The sequence below is a fragment of the Magnolia sinica genome, chromosome 5, assembly GCF_029962835.1.
Source record: "Magnolia sinica isolate HGM2019 chromosome 5, MsV1, whole genome shotgun sequence".
Taxonomy (NCBI): domain Eukaryota; kingdom Viridiplantae; phylum Streptophyta; class Magnoliopsida; order Magnoliales; family Magnoliaceae; genus Magnolia; species Magnolia sinica.
This window is the reverse complement of record NC_080577.1, coordinates 94,786,388-94,794,867: the sequence shown is the minus strand read 5'-3', so window position 1 is coordinate 94,794,867 and position 8,480 is coordinate 94,786,388. Positions and strand designations below refer to the sequence as shown.

At 39.9% G+C, this 8,480-nt stretch overlaps 1 non-coding gene across 1 annotated transcript; it reads right to left on the bottom strand.

Annotated features, from left to right (window-relative positions):
- Window positions 1-6,774: 6,774 nt before the first annotated feature.
- On the bottom strand, window positions 6,775-6,881 carry LOC131247757 (small nucleolar RNA R71). Its single transcript, XR_009172027.1, has one exon. It is a non-coding gene; the product is annotated as a small nucleolar RNA R71 (small nucleolar RNA).
- Window positions 6,882-8,480: the final 1,599 nt, after the last annotated feature.

Genomic DNA, 8,480 nt, shown 5'->3' with positions numbered 1-8,480 from the left:
ATGCCGAAAATCTGAAATTTCGCACTTCTTACGCAATACGCGCGTCCGGACGCTGTCCAGTTTTGGCAATCATTTTGTGAACGAGATCACGGTCGAATATCTGATCCAGACCGTCCACACGTTGCATCAGGTGGCCAAGACCATGGCCATGCAGTCAAAACCAAAGATGGGACGTCCACTGTCCAGAAATTCAAGCCAAACGCAAGCTGATTTGCGTTGTTCTTCTGCATGCGCACGGTGATGCGTAAAGACTCTCCACCGACTCCAGCCACCGATTGCAACACTTATAAAAGGGAGAACAAGGAGAGAGAGTGGGTATTCAATTCCAAGGGGGGACGTGAGCAGCCATGGAGGCGTGGAACAGGCCGACATCAAGAGTGTTTTTTCTTCCTTTTCTATTTTTTTTGTTTATTTCTTTCCTTTAGAGAGTCTTTTAGCCTCACCATGTCTATGATGGGCTAAACCTCTTAGCTAGGGCTAAGAGGTGAAGCTTGTAGTGTGATGGAAGACTCTTAGCTTATGCCCTTTGTTTAGACTGAACTGATGTTGATTTTAGTTTAATTAAGGGAATGTTTTTAGTTTTTAATAGTCTGTTGTGACTAAAATTACAATGAGTCTGTGATAGCTTTGAACATATTCCTTTCCTTATATGTTTATGACGTCAGGAAGCCCTGTTGTTCACCATCGTCTCCTGGGCATGGTTGGATGACGGTACCCTTCCTAACCTTCATACATTGTTGATTGGTTGGTAATTAGTTTAATTTTGTTGTTTACTTTGTCTCCTGGGCATGGTTTGGTGATAGATTCTATTCTAATTCATACACCTTTCATCTCTTAAAAACTATATCAAAAGAAGTTCAGTTGATTTTCATGGTTACACCCTTCAACTGGATGAAGATGAGACTCTGAGTCCAGTTGAGTTCTTGAAACAGGCATAAGATCTCCCTGATCTCTACAAGTGGATCCTCTGAATCCCTAGTTTCCTACCTCTAAATTCCTTAAAGTTTTACATTAATCTCTCACCATTATTCATCAATTTATATTTGATTTAGATTGCATCTTAGGCTAGTTCTATTTCTACCTAGTTTTAGGAAACGTACAAGTTTTAGTCCCTGTGGATTCGACCTCGGTCTTACGAGTTTATTACTACATCACAAGTTTTTGGCGCCGTTGCCGGGGACTAACGGTTACGTTTTTCTGAAATTAATTAGTTTTAGAATTAGGTTAGGATTAGGATTTTACTAACTTTAGGTTAAAGGTTTTTATTTTATTTTATTTTTAGAAACTATCCTGTTTTATTTTTAGAAACTAACCTGTTTTCCTGTTTTGTAGGATCCTAAAATAACTTCTAAACTGGTAATCCCTTTCTAATTCCTCTACTTTTTCTATTTTTAGAATTAGGATTTGAGTTTTGAAAATTTTCTATTCTTTTTCTATTTATAGGAACTAGTTTATTTTTAAACTTTCATCTTTTGTTTTTAGAAACTAGGTTAATTATTTCCCTTTTTAGAAATTCTTTCTAATTTTAGAAACTAACTCATCTTTCATTTATTTTAATTTTAGGCTTTGAATTTCTATTTTAGAAACTTTCTAATTCTAGGTCTTCTTTTTAGAAACTAACTTAAATTCTAGGTTTAGGGAACTTTCCTTTTTAGAAACTAACATTCTATTATTTTCTTTTACAGGATCTTAACATAGGAACTTTTCATTTGGTACCTTCTTTCTAACTTCTCCTCCTCTTAGTTTCCATACTTATGTAGGATCTTTTCTTCTATTTTTCTTAGAATTAGACTCAGAGTTAGGGTTCTACCATGGAAGCGTGGGTACGTGCATATGCCGAGATGGATAAGAGATATTGGGGAATGCCTGAAGGTTGTGGAATTTAACGTATACCTCAAGATTTTTCTCCATCAAGAACAGACATTGAGAACCGACTAGAACGTTATGTTCCATCGGTTAATAGGGCCATATATGATCGTAATTATGGAAACGAGGATTATTATCAACCATCATATTCTCCCATGTATGATCAGTATGACTATTACCAGGGGAAACATCAAAATTTGGAAGATGAACCAACTATATGTTATAATGATTATCCTCTTGGATAACCTACCATTGATATCCAACCAGAAACAATCCAAGAGGATTCAGCTCAGCGTAGCCTGGCCTATCTCACGGAAATGAGAAAATCGTTGGAAGCACTTAATTCGCGCCTTGATAAGATAGAGGAGGCTCGGTTATCTCAACCACAATTCATTGTAGAAATACAATGCAAGAAAAGTGATCCTAACTCGCTTTGGAAGAACTCTGGAATTACAAATGAGGAGTTGGATTCTATCAATGAGCATATGGTTCAATTTTCCGATGAGTTGATCCCGATGACTGTTCAAAGGAATGGTCAAGATGCGTGGGTATCTTTCAAAACAATGATGATGACACACTTTCCTCACATGACACACAGGATCTCAATGATGAGGTAGAGGTTAGTTTTTTAAGACCTCAACCGAACTTAGGTGTAGAATGTGAGGAGAGCGACCCCGTCCCAAGTGTGTACTACACAAAATTAGACAATGATGCGTATTGGGATGATGATCATGAATATACAGCCCAAACTCCCCTAGAATCAATCTCAAGTTTGGTCCAGGTCAATGATCAAGACGTACACGAAGTGGTCGGTCATAATGAGCCACTCCCCTCACCTGACATGTCTGATTTTAAGGTGGAGGATGAGCCCCTTATAATCGACCATCCTAACTCTTATGAAACATGTTTGGACCACTCCTCTAAATTAAATGATGATGTGATTTGAGAGAAGGACGAGTTGCTCGCTACGACCTTGGAAATTGAAACCACTAAGTTGAGGCCACCATCTGAGCTGTACACGTTTGACAATTCAACACCTCGATTGAGTAGTTTTAATGAACAAAGTGATCACATTGATGCTTCCCCTATTGATTTTCAATCTATCTGTGTAGGGCTGGAACACGAGAGCACACCTCCGTTTACCTTTAAAGACAATAGATTCCTTGGGCAGATCATCACGAGCTTTAATGTGGAAAATGAGTCACCCTCAGCTGAATGTCCCAACTCTTTTAATGATTGTTTGGCACACTTTGCAGATTCAAATGTGTTGAGGGTCGAATATTGCATATCAGACCCCAGTTATTGCCAGGATTTACAAACATAGTATTGTTTAACAGCCTGATTTAATCATGTTTGTGATGCAAGGCATATTCACGAGCACAGACTAGAAAGGATGCTAAAAGCATGGATTTAAAGCTCATGCATCACCAAGACATTGGACGGGGCCCCATGGGACCACGATCGAGGATTTACATGTCAGAGATCAGAGAAAGTCCAGCCACTCATCTTAAACAGGCCTAAAAGACGTCCAGAATACAAGATCATAGGGTTCCCACCATCTGATCAGTTCGAAACTTCATACGTAGCCTGAGGACCATGAATTAACCGTACACATCAAATTTCAACCCTCGGATCCCAATAAAAGTGGCTCAACGGATAGATCAGCCCATTAAACTCCAATTTGGGGCCCACTTGATAACAGGATATGCTTCAATTTTGGTATCAACCTCTTAAATAGGGAGGCAAAATGAATGGATGGAGTGGATTGGGAAAAATCATCGCAGTGGACCCTGTACGTGATGCATGTACATCATGCACATCAGCGCCCGCGCCGCATCAAAATTGGGAGACGGGTCAGCAGACGCTGACCCGATTTCCTGCTTAAACACGGAGCTCCGTTTTCTGCTTCGCAACAGGGAAGTCGCGGTCGACGTCAGTGGGCCACCACCGTGCATAAAAAGTCCAATCCGGACCGTCCATGAGATTCATATGGCCCATGCCACTTAGGCCTAGGTGGAGAAATTTTACAATATAATTGGAGATTGGTTTTCGATCGTCCAAACAGAAAATGGACGGTGACTTGAAAGATAACATGGGCCACACTGAAACAGACCCAAAACCAATTCTGATCTACCGGTTTTTCACGAAAAACTCGGTGGACGGAATAGATTTTTCAAAAACAACATCAAAGTGGGCCCCATCAATTCGACAGCAATCACCTCGTGCGCAGGCCCTGTTTCCGCATCCGGTCGAGTCCGGAATTTGCGGGGGGCAATGGGTCAGGACCGTTAACATTTTGAGTGATCCAAACTGTCCAATGTGTCCACAGGGAGGCCAATACCCTAGCCAAGATTTCAGAATTGTCAGGTAGGTCGATATCACGCCACAAATACACTCCAAACGTAAGTCGTTTTGCGCTTTTGCTGCGCATACGAACTCAGTTGCGTAAACAAAGTGCGAAAGCTCTCCTGGTGCGGAAGGGAAACTTCGACCGAAGTGTTCAGGGGGGTCTTCTATAAAACAGGGACGTGAGAGGCAAGACGGGGGAATCATTGGGAAGGAACGTGGAGGCTGAAGAGGGGAGCTTGGCTTTTTGCTAGACGTCAGGGAGGAAAAAGGATTGGAAAGAGGTGGAGGCCGTGGGAGATAAATGGAGGCTTTGCTGCTGGGACTGGGACGTCGGCAGAGGTTTGTGGCTGAAACGTGAAAGGGAGTTCTCGTTTTGGACGATTGAAGGCTTGGGGCTTGGTTGGAACGAGAAGACGGCTGTGGAGGAGTGAAGGGGCTGGACTGGAGCAGAGGCCGACCTGGTTTTTCTTTTCCTTTCTTCTTCTTCTTTTTAATCGGAGTTTAGCCTAATCATTCATGTGTGGCTAAACCTCTTAGCTAGGGCTAAGAGGTGAAGCCTGTAGCGAGATGGGAGACACTATTTCATGCATTTAATTTAAATTTCTGAACTGAACTTGGTTTTAAGTTGATTATTAAAGGAATATTTTCTCAGTCTTTAATGGTCTGTTGTGACTGAAATTACAATGGGTTTGCAATGGCTTTGAATATTTCTTTTTCTCTTTTGATGTTTATGACGTCAGGAGGCCCTGTTGTTCACCATCGTCTCCTGGGCATGGTTGGATGACAGTACTCTTCCTGACATTCGTACAGATTGGTTGTAAATTGGTTTGATTTTATTGTTTGCTTTGTCTCCCGGGCATGGTTTTGTGATGAAATCCACTCTAATTTACACCTGTCTGATCTCATGAAAACTATATCAAAGGAAGTTCAGTTTAAATTCCATAATTCTTGATGCAGGCATAAGATCTCCCTGATCTCTACAAGTGGATCCTCTGAATCCCTAGTTTCCCTTCTCTGAATTCCTTAAAGTTTAGACTAATCTCTCACCATTATTCATCAATTTACATTGGATTTAGATTACATCTTTTGCTAGTTCTATATCTAGTTAGTTTTAAATCACGTACAAGTTTCAGTCCCTGTGGATTCGACCTCGGTCTTACCGAGATTATTACTACATCACAACCCTATACTTGGGGAGTGAACAAGTTTTTGGCGCCGTTGCCGGGGACTGACGGTTGCGATTTTCTAAAATTAATTAGTTTTAGAATTAGGTTAGGATTAAGATTTTACTTACTTTAGGATAAAAGTTTTTATTTTATTTTATTCTATTTTTAGAACTTAACCTGTTTTCCTGTTTTGTAAGATCCTGACATAAGTTCTTAAATTGGTAATTCCTTCCTAATTTCTCTACTTTTTCTGTTTTTTTTTTTAGGTTTAAATCTTAGAAATTTTCTAACCCTAGTATTCCTCTATTTGTAGGAAATAGTTTATTTTTAGAAACTTTCCTCTTTTGTTTTTACAAACTAGGTTAGTTATTTCCCTTTTTAGAGATTAACCTTCTATTTTTGTTCTCTATTAACTTTCTAATTTTAACTCTTTTGGAATCTAATTTTGTTTCCTAATTTATTTTTAGAATTTTTATTTAGAAACTAACCTTCCTATTTTGTAGGCCTTTAAAATAGAAATTTCTAATTCGGTAAGCTCCTTCTCTTCTTCCTATTTTTCAGTTCTCTTTTAGTAATTTACTTTCTAGTTTAGGACTTTCCTAATTTATTTTAGAAGTTTCCACTTTCTTTTAGAAATCAGTTACTGCTATCTTTCTTTTAAAGGATTGTTCCTCTCCTTTTCAGAATCTAACTTATTTTGTTTTATTTTGCAAGTCCTTAATTTAGGGGCTTCAATTTGGTAATTTCCTTCCAACTCTCCCTCTCTTTCTTTTTAAATTTTCTTTTCCTTTCTTAGGATCAGGCTTTGAATTTGATTGAGGGCTGCGAGTGTTTCATGCCCAAGTGGGCCCGTGACAACACTCGACGTCTCTTGACTGAAGGAGGATTGGTTGAGGGGTTGACTATCCATCGAAGGATTAGACACCACTCGAAATCCCCTGAGTTAATTGAAGTTATGGCTGAAGACCAACCTCCTCTACTTCCACCTAGGGTGGAGGATACCCAAGATGAGAATGAGGTGCAACAGGCACCCCCGCCTCGTACTTTATGAGATTATGTACAACCAGCGGGAGTGAGCACGCCCTCATGCATGATTTTTCCTGAAAACACAGGACAAATGGACATCAAGCCAGGAGTTATCCAACTCCTTCCCAAATTCCATGGACTTGAATTAGAGAGTCCATATTTGCATTTGAAAGAGTTCGATGAGATTATAGCTACATTATGTTTTCCTAATGTATCTGAGGATACAATTAGGCTGAAACTCTTTCCTTTTTCCTTAAAAGAGAAAGCTAAGACGTGGTTACATTCACTGCATCCTAGATCCATTGGCACATGGAACGACATGCAGAGGGAATTCATAAAAAAATTCTTCCCACATCATAAAACAATTACCCTCAGAAAAGCGATCATGAACTTTGCCCAAAAGGAAGATGAAACATTCTTCCAATGTTGGGAAAGGTTCAAAGATTTAGTCAGTTCATGCCCACAACACGGATTTGAAACGTGGCGCATTACAAATTTTTTCTACGATGGACTGACATCTTCCATGCGCCAAATGGTCGAGACAATGTGTAATGGAGAGTTCATTAATAAAGATGTCGATAAGGTATGGGACTACCTCGACAGTTTGGCTGAAAAAATCCAATCTTGGGACTATTACCCAAAATCGAACACCACGTCTAAGCCGACTCAATTAAAGGAGAAAGGTGGATTATATCTCTTGAAAGAAGAGGATAATCTCAAGTGTAAAGTGACTACGCTCATAAGGAAAGTTGAGACCATGGAAGGAAAGAAGGATAAGGTTAATGAAATTGTTTGCAGCATCTGTGATTGCAACATTCATACAACTGAAAATTGTCCTACAATACCCGCCTTTCGAGGAGTGTTGAATGAACAAGCCAATGCCGTAAACAACTATCAAAGACCTTTTACTGGACCTAACTCCAATACATACAATCCTGGTTGGAAAAATCATCCAAACTTTAGTTGGAGGAATAGACAAACGGCTACTCCTCCAGGTTTCTTCAATCAAAATGCAAATCAAGTGAAACCTCAAGAGGAACCGGTTCAAAATTCCATACAAGAGCTAGCTCAGGCTATGCGGGGAATTACAGATTTTATGCAAAAGATAGATTCTCGTATGACGGTTATAGAAAAGGGGATGCTTCCTACACAACCTCTCCCCAATCCTAAACCGCAGTACAAGATTAATGATCCCAGTTCTTCAAATCAGATGGGGCACGCTAAATCCATCACCACTCTTAGGAGTGGAAAGATCATTGATAAAACTCTTTCGGTTAGGCCCGAAAAGCCTCAAGAACCAGAAGAGGACAACATTGATGGAGCTAGTGATGCCCCACAAAAATTAGAACCGGAACTTCTAGAGAAGCCAGTTGCTCCATTCCCCCAATAGTTGGTTTCACAAAAACCTCTCTCTAACTCTCAGGATATCCTAGAGGTGTTGAAACAAGTGAAAGTCAACATTCCTCTACTAGATGTCGTGAAACAGATACCTTCATATGCCAAATTCCTGAAAGACTTATGCACGACCAAAAGACGGCAAAGTATTCAAAAGAAAATTTTCTTGACTGAGAAAGTGAGTGTCATCCTAAAGCAAGACGTGCTACAGAAATTCAAAGATCCCGGTAGCCCAACCATATCATGTGTAATCGGGAACCATCGAAATGATCACGTACTTCTTGACTTAGGAGCGAGCGTCAATCTGATTCCTTACTCGGTATACAAACAGTTAGGTTTGGGTGAATTAAAACCCACCCTAACCACACTACAACTTGCTGATCGCTCTGTTCGTGTACTAAAAGGGATAATTGAGGATGTGTTGGTCCAAGTTAATAGATTTTACTACCCTGTAGATTTTATCATCCTGGACACCGAACCCATCAATAACATAAGCACTCAGATCCCCGTCATTCTTGGCCGCCCATTCTTTGCCACTTCAAATGCAATTATCAATTGCAGGAATGATGTCATGGCTATGTCTTTTGGAAATATGACGTTGGAGTCAAACATATTTTTCAATAACGGCAGAAACTTAGAGGATGATGACGATTTCCACGACATAACATGATTGACTCT